Source organism: Pongo abelii, chromosome 7 (assembly GCF_028885655.2).
Source record: "Pongo abelii isolate AG06213 chromosome 7, NHGRI_mPonAbe1-v2.0_pri, whole genome shotgun sequence".
NCBI classification, from domain to species: Eukaryota; Metazoa; Chordata; class Mammalia; order Primates; family Hominidae; genus Pongo; species Pongo abelii.
This window is the reverse complement of record NC_071992.2, coordinates 161,121,136-161,134,584: the sequence shown is the minus strand read 5'-3', so window position 1 is coordinate 161,134,584 and position 13,449 is coordinate 161,121,136. Positions and strand designations below refer to the sequence as shown.

The 13,449-nt window shown below is 55.3% G+C and overlaps 1 protein-coding gene across 10 annotated transcripts in view; it reads left to right on the top strand.

The window, feature by feature from the left end:
- ARHGAP39 (Rho GTPase activating protein 39) overlaps nucleotides 1-13,449 on the top strand; it is a 154,400-nt gene that overhangs the window by 58,214 nt on the left and 82,737 nt on the right. For 3 of the 10 annotated variants that reach the window (XR_008509438.1, XM_054519297.2, XM_054519294.2), the window contains exon 1: nucleotides 24-8,106. The exons of 5 other annotated variants lie outside the window; for them this stretch is intronic. The gene's annotated coding sequence lies outside the window, so the exon portion shown is untranslated. Of the gene's footprint in view, nucleotides 1-23; nucleotides 8,107-10,289; nucleotides 13,374-13,449 lie in introns of those variants that run through there. 2 more of the 10 variants (XM_054519295.2, XM_054519298.2) reach the window with 2 other exon arrangements.

Genomic DNA, 13,449 nt, shown 5'->3' with positions numbered 1-13,449 from the left:
TTTTTTTTTTTTTTTTTGAGATGGAGTCTCGCTCTGCCACCCAGGCTGGACGCAGTGGCTTGATCTTGGCTCACTGCAAGCTCCACCTCCCAGGTTCACGCCATTCTCCTGCCTCAGCCTCCCAAGTAGCTGGGACTACAGGCGCCGCCACCACGCCCAGCTAATTTTTTCTTGTATTTTTAGTAGAGACGGGGCTTCACCGTGTTAGCCAGGATGGTCTCGATCTCCTGACCTTGTGATCCGCCCGCCTCGGCCTCCCAAAGTGCTGGGATGACAGGTGTGAGCCACCGCGCCCGGCCAGTGAACCCCCTTTCTTGCACCGTGGCCTGGAAGGTCAACCAGCTGAAAATGAAGGGTGACGCCAGAGCCCCCTCCTGTGTCCCCGCCTGTCCCTGGCAGCTGCAGACACTGGGAGCGCGGTCGGATCCAAACAGCAGAGGCAGCTGCAGCCTTGGCCCGGCTCCTTTGTGAGGGGCTGGCTTCCAGGACAGCTGGATCCAGGTGCCAGGTGGTCTGTCTTTTTCTTGTTTTTCATTCCTGCTCCCTGGTGTTTTTGGGGGGGATCCTCTCCCCAGGGGGGACAAACATGGCCCCGACAGCTGCAGGCCACGAACCTTATCCCAGCAGGAGTCTCAGGGATGTCTTGTGGGGGCTGTTGTCCCACCTCAGTGCTGCTGCCTCCATGCTGTGCCTTTCCTGGGGCCAGACATCTGGGGAGCCCCACTCAAGTGTCAGGAGGGGGAACTGCAGAAAGAGGGGTCTCTAGCCAAGGAGGGGAGGGGAGGGAAGCTGCCCAGCAGAGCCACGGGCGTGTCCCCGGTAGGAGGGCAGACCTTGGTCTTGGAGACGGGCCCTGGGGGTCCACCTTGTACGTGGGGAGGTCAGGAATCGGGAAGAGATGCTGGTGGTGTTGGCAGGGCTTTTGCCGGGTCTGCTGCAGTGCAGTGGGTGCTCTGTGTGAACCGGGCCGCCGGGGCAGGGGCTGCTGCGGTTTTGCTGTTCGTGCAGCCGCGTCGGTGCAGATGTGCGGGTTAGAGGCAGCCTTGCCACACAGGCGAGTCTTCACTGGTCTTCAGAAGGAGATTGGGGTGTGATTGATCAGAGAGAAATGATGTGTTCTAGTTCATTCTCAGGCCCAGTGAGTTGTAGATTTCATGCTTCCTCTTCTTTTCTCTCTATTCATATAAAATTATTTCTTGAGATGATGATTATTTTATATATTTTATGATTCACTGTTTTGTCCAAGCCCAAAAGTATATCCTATACTGTACACTTTACACTTACTGCAAAGGGCGCTTGTCATGGCTGTCGGCATGGCCAAGTCACTGGGGCTAACATGGCAGCAGGCACAGGTGCAGGTGGGTGTGGCTTACAGGGCCGACCTTGTACGGCTCCTGGCTGATTGATCACGAGTGTAAGGAAGCTTCTCCTCGGGAGGCCTGCGTGCTGGTGAGGTCTGAGCTCCCTCTGATGGGCGGAGGGTCCTGGCTTGTTTGCAGCACAAGGCTGTTCCATCAGCTCTCCAGGTCTTAGCTGGGACACCCAAGGCTGCTGCTGATGCCAAGCATGGTCGTGGGCCTTTGCACTTGGTGCGCTGTTGTCACCCCAACAAGTGAGGGATGCGGGCGCAGAGCTCCTCACTCACTGCCAGTCCTTCCCGGGGAAGCTTTTTGTCTGCTCTGTGTGCTCACTTGCCCAGCGGCCTCTCTCATCCCTGATTCTGGGCGGTGCATTTGACAGAGGCCTGCCTGGGTGCTGTGGCCTCTGACATTTGCCCAGACGTTGCTTCATGCCCTGCTCTGTGGTCAGTTTCAGAGGCACTCCCTGGATGGTGAATCTGTGTTTTCCGTTTCTTGGGTCGGCGTTCTGCACGCCTGCAAGGTAAAGCCAGGCTTCTTGTGCCATCTCCTCTGTCGTTGCAGACGTTGGGTGCCTCCTGGAACACGTCTGCCTGCTTTGTGTCTGTGCCGCGAGGCCGCCTGTCAGGTCTGGGTCGCCTCGCCAGTCGCAGAAGCCCTGTTTCCACAGAGCCAGCCCCGATGGAGCCGCACCAGCTCTGTCTCCTCCATTCTTGACTTTTAGAATTTCCTGCCCTTACACTTTAGATGTGTTTGGTATAGATCTTTACCAAGATCTTTAAAATCTTGCTGACAGTCTTTGTCTTAACTAGACTATTGGTCCATTTACATTACTGTAATTATTATATTTAAATTTATTTCCACCATCTTGCCTTGTACTCTGTCATTTGAGGACCAGTTGCTTTTTCGTTTCTTGACTTTTGGATTATTTTTGTTTCTTTTTCTTCTCTACTGGGTTGGAATTTGCTCACTTGGCTTCATAGTGGTTGCCTTGGATGTTCTAACATGCAGAATTAATTTGTTGAAGTCTAAAATTAGTATTTTTGCCCTCCTCCAAACGATTCAAAGATCCAGGAACATTTTATTCTGAGCACTCCGTCCACACAGGACTTGCCCTCCCCGTCGCAGCCTGCAACATGTTGTGTTTCTGTGGGTCCTGACTGAGTGGGGCCAGGACTGTGATAAGAGCTTCCCCTAGGGCTGGATGGTGGCTTTCTTTCTTGTTCACCTAAACCCTCCCAGTCTCAGCCTCGGGGCGTCTCCCGGCAGTAACTGGATCAGCACCCGGGCCTGGCCCAGGCTCTCTCCCCTGACTTCTGCAAAGCTGTGAAAGGAGCGGGCGCAGGCCAGCTGCCGGCCAGGGACCTCCTGTACAGGGCCTTCCTTTTTCCAGGTTCCTGCTTTTACTTAGGTTTTGTTCTCTAAGGTTCTGAACGTTCTTGCCAACCCAGTGATAGATTTTTAAAGTTTTTAAAAATATATCTTACCTGGTATTAATGCTTGTTTGTTCATCAAAGGGCTGGTCAAAGCTGTGTAGTTTACTCTGACAGGACGTAAGTGCCCACTCTGAATGCACTGACTCCTGTGGGTGCTGTGGGCTGGGCTCGCGCCTGAGGCTGCAGTGTTTTCTCCCAAGAGGACTGGGCCTCCTTTCCTGGGAGGGCGGCTCCGGGCACAGCCGCTCTGGCCCTCGGGTCACTGTGGCGGAGCCCGGAGTAGCTGGGAGGTGCCGTGCCTTCTGCTACTTGTTGTGGTTTAGCCTTGGACTTGGCTGGAGGCTTCACAGAAGGAAGCCTGTGGCGGGTGGGGCTGCTGACATGGCCATGGGGGTGTGAGGACATTGCTGAAGTTTTTCTGGAACCTACGTTGAGAAACTGGAAGGGATTCCTCCCAGAGGCAGCTCACCTCAGCCCTGGGCACTCAGCCTCCGCTCCTCTGGTGCCCCAAGGCCCCCACGCTTTGCCCGGGACCCCTCACATTGGGCCTGTGCAGACCCCATCGAGGTGGAGGCGGTCTGTCTGTGTCCCACTGCTGGCACGAGGCCGTGGGGGGCTCAGTCTTGTGTGTGTTTTTTGTGTCTGTCCCTTTCCTCTTTTTCTTTCCTGCTTTCTGTGGGGTAAATGAAAGTTTCTCCTCCTTTGTATTTTTCCAGTGGATTTGATTATTTTCTTGATCACCCTTAACATTGTACATTCTGAGTCTTCCTACCCAAGTCACAGTCACTCAGCTCTTCTGAGGAGTACCTGAGCATGTGCAGCCCACACTGAGCCGACCACATCTTGTTTGCCTGAAACTGTAGTTTTATCCCTTAGGAGAACATGAGCATGAGCTTTTATTTTATTTTATTTCTGAGACAGTGTCTTATTCCTGTCGCCCAGGCTGCAGAGTGCAGTGGCGAGATCGTGGCTCACTGCAGCCTCTACCTCAGGGCCTCAAGCCATCCTCCCACCTCAGCCTCCTGAGTAGCTGGGACTATGGATGCGCACCACCACGCCCTGCTAATTTTTGTATTTTTTCGTAGAGATGCGGTTTCACTATGTTTCGCAGGCTGGTCTTGAACTTCTAGGCTGAAGCAATCTGCCTGCCTTGGCCTCCCAACAACATGAGCTTTTAACCAGTAGTCAGTTATATTCACCACTGTCTTCCTCCCACCTGCCAGGCCCTGCCCCCCAGCCCTTCCCGCCTCTTGCCTCAGAACCTCTTCTCTGGGTGGTGCCTTGACTCCAGACCCTGTCGCGTTGATATGAAGCCACGGGACTGCCTCTTCCTGGGGTTTGTGGTTTTCCCGCCCCTGGGAACTGGCAAGCTGCGTTTGAGGGCCTCTGTTGGCCTAGAATCCCTGGGGCCGTGGAAAACTTGGGAAGTGGGTGGTTTCTGTTCTAGAGCCCAGAGCCCTCATCAGGGAGACCTGGCAGGATGCAGCTTGTGCTGGCCTGGCCTGCTGCCCCTTTGCACAACTTCTGAGAGGGCACTGGTTGGCCTGCAGAGTCCAGGCTGAAGGCAGGGACTGCTCAAAGTTTATGTGATGTCACGCTAACAGGGCAGGCAGCTGCAGGCTGGGTCTTGGGCCACCCTGTGATGGGGGCTAGGACAGCACCAGCACAGCTGCCAACCGTGGCTCTGGGTGGTGAGTCTGGCCCCCTCCAACCATGTGCCTCCTGCAAAGCAGGCCTTCACAGGCTGGTGACAGCGGGGCTGCTGAGGGACGGGCCTGTGCCTGGCATTTTCCAGTTGCTGTTCAGTTTCCCAGTTCCTTCCCAGCACCTTCACCTCAAGGGCACAGTGGCCACCTCAGTAGCTTGGCCTCAGGGATTCCTGCCAGTCCTCACAGCCCCTCTTCTGTACTCACAGTCCCTGCCGGACCCAGCATCTTCTCAGACATAGGCGTCTGTCCTGGAGAGGCAGGTGGATGGGCACAGGCGGTGCTCAGGGCAGCCTAGCAGGTCAGGGGACAGAGAGGGCGGTCTGGACCTGAATTGGGTTTGGAGCTGTCACTCTTGTGAAGGATGCAAACTCGGCAGATGGCAGGGCTGCTTGGGCAGTGGGCATGCACTCACACACACATACTCACACGCACGTGGGCACACATGCTCTCATGGACACACAAGCTCACACGCACACGGGCATATATGCTCTCTCAGGGACACAGGCTCACACACACATGGGCACACACGCTCCCTTGGACACACAGGCTCACACACACGGGCACACACTCTTTCTCAGGGACACAGGCTCCCTCGGACACAGGCTTACACACACGGGCACACACTTTCTCAGGGACACAGGCTCACACACGGGCACACATGCTCTCTCAGGGACCCACAGGCTCACACGCACACGGGCACACACACTCAGGGACACACAGGCACATGGGCACACACGCTGTCTCAGGGACACAGGCTCATGCACACACGGGCACACACAGACACACAGGGACGCACAGGCACACAAACATGGGAACACGTGCGCAGGGATGCACAGGCTCACATGGGCACACGCTCTCAGGGATGCACAGGCTCACACGCACACGGGCACACGCTCTCAGGGACACAGGCTCACACGCACACGGGCACACACGCTCTCTCAGGGACGCACAGGCTCACGCACACGGGCACACACGCCCTCTCAGGGACACACAGGCTCACACGGGCACATATGCTCTCAGGGACGCACAGGCTCACACGCACATGGGCACACACGCTCTCAGGGACACAGGCTCACACACAGGCACACATGCTCTCAGGGACGCACAGGCTCACACGCACGTGGGCACACATGTTCTCAGGGACACAGGCTCACGCACATGGGCACACACGCTCTCTCAGGGACACAGGCTGACATGCACATGGGCACACACGCTCTCGCAGGGACACAGAGGCTCACACACAGGCACACGCTCTCAGGGACACACAGGCTCACGCACATAGGCACACATGCTCTCAGGGACACACACAGGCTCACACACGGGCACACATGCTCTCAGGGATGCACAGGCTCACACGCACATGGGCACACATGCTCTCGGGGACACAGGCTCACAGGCATACACACTCTCAGGGACACACAGGCTCACACACGGGCACACAGGCTCTTAGGGACACACAGGCTCATGCACATGGGCACACATGCTCTCGGGGACACAGGCTCACAGGCATACACATTCTCAGGGACACACAGGCTCACACACGGGCACACGCTCTCAGGGACGCACAGGCTCACACGCACACGGGCACACGCTCTCAGGGACGCACAGGCTCACACACAGGCACACACGCTCTCAGGGACGCACAGGCTCACACACACGGGCACACACGCTCTCAGGAACGCACAGGCTCACACATGGGCACACACACGCTCAGGGATGCACAGGCTCACACACATGGGCACACACGTGCTCAGGGACGCACAGGCTCACACATGGGCACACGCTCTCAGGGACGCACAGGCTCACACGCACACGGGCACACGCTCTCAGGGACGCACAGGCTCACACACGGGCACACACGCTCTCAGGGACGCACAGGCTCACATGCACAGGGGCACACGCTCTCAGGGACGCACAGGCTCACACGCACATGGGCACACACGCTCTCAGGGACGCACAGGCTCACACGCACATGGGCACACACGCTCTCAGGGACGCACAGGCTCACACACGGGCACACACGCTCTCAGGGACGCACAGGCTCACACACGGGCACACACGCTCTCAGGGACGCACAGGCTCACACGCACACGGGCACACACGCTCTCAGGGACACACAGGCTCATACACGGGCACACACGCTCTCAGGGACACACAGGCTCACATGCACACGGGCACACATGCTTTCAGGGACGCACAGGCTCACACACGGGCACACACGCTCTCAGGGACACAGAGGCTCACATGCACGTGGGCACGCTCGCAGGGACACAGAGGCTCACACACGGGCACACGCTCTCAGGGACACACAGGCTCACACACGGGCACACACACTCTCAGGGACACACAGGCTCACACGCATATGGGCACACATGCTCTCAGGGACACAGGCTCACGCACATGGGCACACACTCTCAGGGACACACAGGCTCACACGGGCACACACGCTCTCAGGGATGCACAGGCTCACATGCACATGGGCACACGCTGTCAGGGACACAGGCTCACACGCACATGGGCACGCATGCTCTGAGGGACACACAGGCTCACACACACACAGGCACACGCTCTCAGGGACACAGGCTCACACACACATGGGCACACACGCTGTCTCGGGTACACAGGTTCACACGCACACGGACACATGCTCTCGGACACACAGGTTCACACACGGACACACACGCTCTCTCAGGGACACATAGACTCACACGTACACAGGCACACATGCTCTCAGGGACACACAGGCTCACACACACACGGACACACACGCTCTCTCAGGGACACACAGGCTCACACGTATACAGGCACACATGCTCTCAGGGACACACAGGCTCACACACACACGGACACACATGCTCTCTCAGGGACACACAGGCTCACGTGCACACAGGCACACACGCTTTCTCAGGGACACACAGGCTCACACACGGTCTCAGGGACACACGAGCTCACGCGCACACGAGCATACCTGCTGTCTCAGGGACACACAGGCTCACGCACACGGGCACACACGCTCTCAGGGACACAGGCTCACGCACACGGGCACACACGCTCTCAGGGACACAGGCTCACACACACACGGGCACACATACTCAGGGACACAGGCTCACGCACACGGGCACACACCCTCATTCTGGGACACACAGGCCCACACGCATGCTGCGTGCCGGCCCTGGAGTGGGGATGGGGGACCCGCGCTTTTTGGAGCGAGGGGCCTCTGGCACCCTGGTCTATGGCGGGCGTCGCCAGCCCAGGCAGATGCTGTTTCCGCGCTTGCTTTCCCAGCAGACCCTGTCTGGAGCTGGCACAGAGCATCCTCTGTTCCAGATTCGGCGTGGGACGTTGGAAGCAAGCGCCTGTTGCCCACTCATGACCGGAACTTTCCGGCAGTGCGAGGTGGGGGCGGGAAGCCCTTGTGACGTGCCTGGGGCCAGGGCCTGTCCTGCTCTCTGGGCCTGTCCTGCTCCCTGTGTCTGCTGTGGACCAGGCTGGGCTGTGGCCTTGACTGCTACGGAGACCACCACAGGCCCTGGGGGCCCCACGTCTGCAGGACGAGGATGAGGACGGAGCACACCTGCCTCATAGGGTTGTGGGAAGAACCAGGTGAGGCCGCTGTCACCAGTGCGCAACTGTGCCCGCCACGGTGGCTGTGCGCCCGCGGTCCTGCTCACGCCGCGCCACAGGGCTTCGGGAGGAGGTAGCCAGTGCCGGGGGCTGGGGAGGCCCCAGCAGGACTTGCTCCCAGGAAGCCCAGCGCTGCGCCTCCCATGCGAGAACCAGGTGCCGCGTTGCGGGGAGCCGCCTCCTGCGCCCGGCCTCTTCAGGGACCTCCCTCCCAGCTGAGCAGGCGGCAGCCCCAGCAGAGGGGGAGGTGGCTGAGGCTGGCCCTGGGCCTGGGGACGGAGGGCGCACGGCTGAGGCGCCTCCTGGGGGCTCTGCCTGCCTGCTCCGTGCCCTCTGCCTGCCTGCTCGCGCCCACTACGACCTCTGCAGGCAGCAACCCCCACCTCAGGCAGGGCTCTGGGTACAGCATTCTGGTGGACAGCCTCAGGATAGAGTCCACGGGGACTTCCAGAAGCTTCCTTTCCCATCACCTATTAAACTACCCATGAACACAGGCAAAAACAAAAATGCCACATCAGTACATTGTGACGTGGATTCTTTTTAAAAAGCTCATGCGAGATTACTGAGCAGAAAAGAAGAGGCGGGACGTGATCATGACAGACCCCTCAGCACCAGCCCTGCCCTCTCAGGACCCCGTGTGGCCCCAGCGCCACACCAGGACCCCAGTTTGGGAGAGGGTGGGGACAAGGGGCGCTGGGCTCGGGTGGGCTTTGCCGTGCAAGCAAGTGAGGGGTTCTCGAAAGGGTAGAGCTCAGGATTTTTTGAGAAGTGTTACAGTAAGCACCTAATAAAAATTAAAATATTCTATTCCATTGAAAATAGAATTTTAGGCCAGGTGTGGTGGCTCACACCTGGAATCCCAGCACTTTGGGAGGCCAAGGCAGGCAGATCCCTTGAGCCAAGAAGTTCAAGGCCAGCCTGGGCAGCATAGAGAGACCCCATCTCTAGAAAAAATAGAAAAATTAGCTGGGCCTGGTGGCTTGCACCTGTGGTCCCGGCTTCTCAGGAGACTGAGGCCGGAGCATCATTTGAGCCCGGGATTTGAGGCTACAGTGACCCCTGATTGCACCACTGCAGTTCAGACTGGGCGACAGAGCAAGACCCTGCCTCAAAAAAGGGAGAGGAAAAACAAATAGAATTTTTTAAATCAATGCAGAAGACGAAAGCAAAACATAAAACTGTACAGAAAGGCAACCAACAAAGCCAGGTGAGAGGCCAGATTCCATGATTAAAAGAACAAAAACCTCACTTTAGATCACAAAACCAGACCAGAGCGGGTCTGAGTTCACCCGCTGGCAGAGTTCACCTGCTCCAGCCTTTTTTTTGTCTTTTCAGTTTCTTATCTCCTGGGGCCAAGGCTGGGCTCTCATCCTGTAGGCTGTGTTCCCAGGAGGCCCAGCCGAGCTGGGGGTCTCCTGGTTTGCGGCGCTGAGTGCTCAAGTCTCCTGGTTTGCAGCGCTGGGTGCTCGGGTCTCCTGGTTTGCGGCGCTGGGTGCTCGGGTCTCCTGGTTTGCGGCGCTGGGTGCTCGGGTCTCCTGGTTTGCGGCGCTGGGTGCTCGGGTCTCCTGGCTCTTGCTGGTGCTGCGCCGCTTGCCCCGCCTGCCAAAGCCAGTGACAGGTGAGAAGCCCTTTGAGACATGAGGTGCCAGGCCCTCGTGCCATCACCTTTATTCAGAAGGACTTCTGAAATCACCCAATTGTTTTTTGTTTTGTTTTGTTTTGTTTTTGTTGTTTTTTTTTTTACACAGTCTCGCTCTGTCGCCCAGGCTAGAGTGCAATGGCACAATCTCTGCTCACTGTAACCTCCGCCTCCCTAGTTCAAGTGATTCTCCTGCCTCAGCCTCCCGAGTAGCTGGGACTACAGGCCATGCGCCATCATGCCCAGTTAATTTTTGTATTTTTAGTAGAGACTAAAAATGTTGGCCAGGCTGGTCTCAAACTCCTGACCTCAAGTGATTCTCCTGCCTTGGACTCCCAAAGTGCTGCAATTCCAGGTGTGAGCCACCGCGCCCAGCATTATTTTGTTTTAAAATAGTGTTTGTTGATGCATTGGGCAAAATTGATTCACTGGGCATTGCGCATATATGGTAGTGAGCAGAAGACATTTTTATTTACTGGATTTTAAACAATCATTTTGTAAAGAGGTTTGAGTATAAGAAAAATACCCTGCACCACAGGATGCCACTGGCGCTCGCCCTCCTTCGTGGGACCCAGGTCCCCCTGCACCCGTCCTGCTGCCTGAGGCCACTGTGCCTCCCCTGGATGCTGCCCCTGTGGCCCTTGGGCCCTCCCTGCCCTCCCCACCTCCTGGCTGCTGCCCAGGGCGGCCTGGGGTGAGGCAGTGGCTCAGAGTCAGCAACAAAGGCTCAGCCTCATCTCTTACCCTGGAGGTTGGCTTGGGGGGCTCAGCTTGGAGGGGATCAAAGGAGTAGCTGAGCACCCTTTGACCAGACGGCCTCCTAGGACACAAGCAGGCTCCGAGGAGGGGTCTGACCCTTGTAGTGCCTGAGCCTCTGTTTCCTGCATTTACAAAGCCCTTCCATGAATTTTCTCGTTTCTCTCTTAAAGCCGGGGCAACCCACAGCGACACTCATTCAGAATTTGTGAACAAGCCAGGACCCTTTTGTGGGGGGCCTGTCCCAGGTCACAGACCAGGTCTCTCTTTTGACCATGGACACAGAGGATCCAGGAAGGGGCTGTGCTGCCAGGCAGGTCCATGTGTCCTGAAGGCACAGAGGCCGCTCCAGACTGCCCATCTCAGGAACTTGTCACGCAGACGGAGCCAGGTGTAACGCCAGCCCTAGGGCCAAGCAGTGGCTTTGCAAGCGTTGCAGCGGCCACACCACAGTAAGAAATTCTTTTTCTGTGCATCCAGGTGGCTCCAACCAGCACCGTCCTTTCCGTGTGGGCTATGCCTGACCCCCTGCTTTCCCCCTCCCAGAAAGGTGAAGAAGCCGGCCCTGACCTCCCAAGTCCATTCCATGGCTTGCTGATGGGCGGGGTCACAGACCTAAACCCCTCAACCTGGCCTGTCCTGGAGCAGGCAGCCTTGGTGAGCACAGCTGCTGAAGGGGCGGCAAATGCCGGACATGCCTGCTCACTGGGGTCGTGTCTTTGCCCAGCCTGGCGCAGGCACTGGGCGGGGAGAATGGGGCCTTGTGTCTCCAGCTCACAGCCGAGCTTTCAGAGCATGAGACTGGGTTCATTGTTCAGAACTGGGAAAACTAAAAACAGCATTGAGAATGGAACTTGGGCCTTCTGGAAATGACAGCTGAGTAAAGACTCATTTATTCTGCTTCCCTTCTTGAAACTCACTGCAGTGAACAAAGAGAATGAAAAATAGGGAACAAGATTTAATCCACAATGGGCCTAAGGAATAGCCATGGCAAAGGAGGGTGTCGGCCAGACGGGAAGCAGTGACAGCCATATCAGGTCTCCAGCAGGCTGGGTTTTTGTTTAACAAGAATGGATTTTTTGGAGATAGCATTGATGAGTATTTTAAAAGAATGGAGTTGTGGCTCAGGGGAGCTGAGTATAGGCAGACATCTGGCAAGATGAGGCAGAAGGCCCACATGCTTCACTTTTCTATAAGATACAGACTCTCATTTTTATTCTAATTTTTAGAGAAGGGGGTCTCACTTTGTTGCCCAGGCTAGAGCGCAGTGCCACAGTCATAGCTCACTGTAGCATCGACCTTCTGGGGTCAGAGATCCTCTCACCTTAGCCTTTCAAGTAGCTGGGACCACAGGCGTGTGCCACCACACCCAGCTAATTATTGTATTTTTTGGTAGAGATGAGGTTTTGCCATCTTGCCCAGCTGGTCTCGATCTCCTGAGCTCAAGCAATCCTCCTACCTTGGTCTGCCAAAGTGCTGGGATTAGAGGCGTGAGCCTCTGCCCCCATGATCCAGACTCGTAAGGGGTGAAATGGGGAACGAAAGGATGGGCTGAGGATTCTTCTTAGTTTTTCAGCACATACTGATCATTGCGTTCATATGAGGAAACTACCAGAGACCAGGGAAAAAGTCACCTGGAAGGATTAGAGGGAACAGTAAGTACTCAGAGCTCTCAGAACACTAAGAAGAGTGCCTGTTGCAGCAGGCTGACTGAGAAACCTCATAACTCACAGGGCATGTGTAGCGTACCCAGTGGAGAACAGTTAGCCCTAGAATAAATGCTGCTCTGCTGCTGTGTGACAATCTCAGAAGCAAGAGTCAACATTTTCAGTTTCCAGGTATCTGGATCCAAAACAAAGCTCAAGAATAGTAACGGGCCGGGCACGGTGGCTCACACCTGTAATCCCAGCACTTGTGGAGGCCAAGGTGGGTGGATCACCTGAGGCCAGGAGTTCAAGACCAGCCTGGCCAACATGGTTAAACCCCATCTCTACTAAAAATACAAAAATTAGCTGGGCGTGGTGGCATGCACCTGTAATCCCAGCTACTTGGGAGGCTGAGGCAGGGGAATCACTTGAACCCGGGAGGCGGAGACTGCAGTGAGCTGAGATCATACCATTGCACTCCAGCCTGGGCAGCAGAGCAAGACTCCATCTCAAAAAAAAAAAAAAAAAAAAAAGAATAGTAACAGGAACACAAAAAATATGCAGCTTTCCAAGAGGTAACATTCATAATGTCTGGCATCCAACCAAAGATTATCAGGTATGGAAAGAAACAGGAAAATAGAACCCATACTGGAGTGAAAAATCCATCAAAACTGACATAGATGTTAGGTTTAGCAGACAGGTTATTAAAGTAATTATTGTAACTGTATTCCATATGTTCAAAGAGCAACAGGAAAGACTGAACACATTAAGTAGAGACATGGAAGTATTTTAAAAGATCCAAATTAGAATTAAAATGAAAATGTCCAAGTACAAAATATGCTGGATGGGATTAATGGTAGATCAGAGATTGCAGAAGATTAGTGAACTTAAAGACAAAGCAGTAGACACTCTCCAAACTGAAACAAGGAAAAGAAAAATACTTTAAAACAAACAAGAGCATCATTGAGCTGTGGGACAACTTTCAGAGGCCTAACAATTGTGTGATTGGAGTCCCTAAGTGGGAAGGGAGGGTCAGAAGAATTGTTTGAGAATGTGATAGCTGAAAAGCTTCCCAGTTTGATGGAAACTATCAGCCTAGGTCTGACCATCTTTTCTTTCTTTTTTCTTTGTTGACCAATGGATTCATGTCACATGATCTGACCATCTTAATGACCCCTGAGCACAAGAAATGAAAATCACACAAGGTACATCATCATCAAGTTACTCAAAACCAGTTACAAAGAGATAAATCTTAAAAGCAGCCAGAAAAAAAAAAAAAAA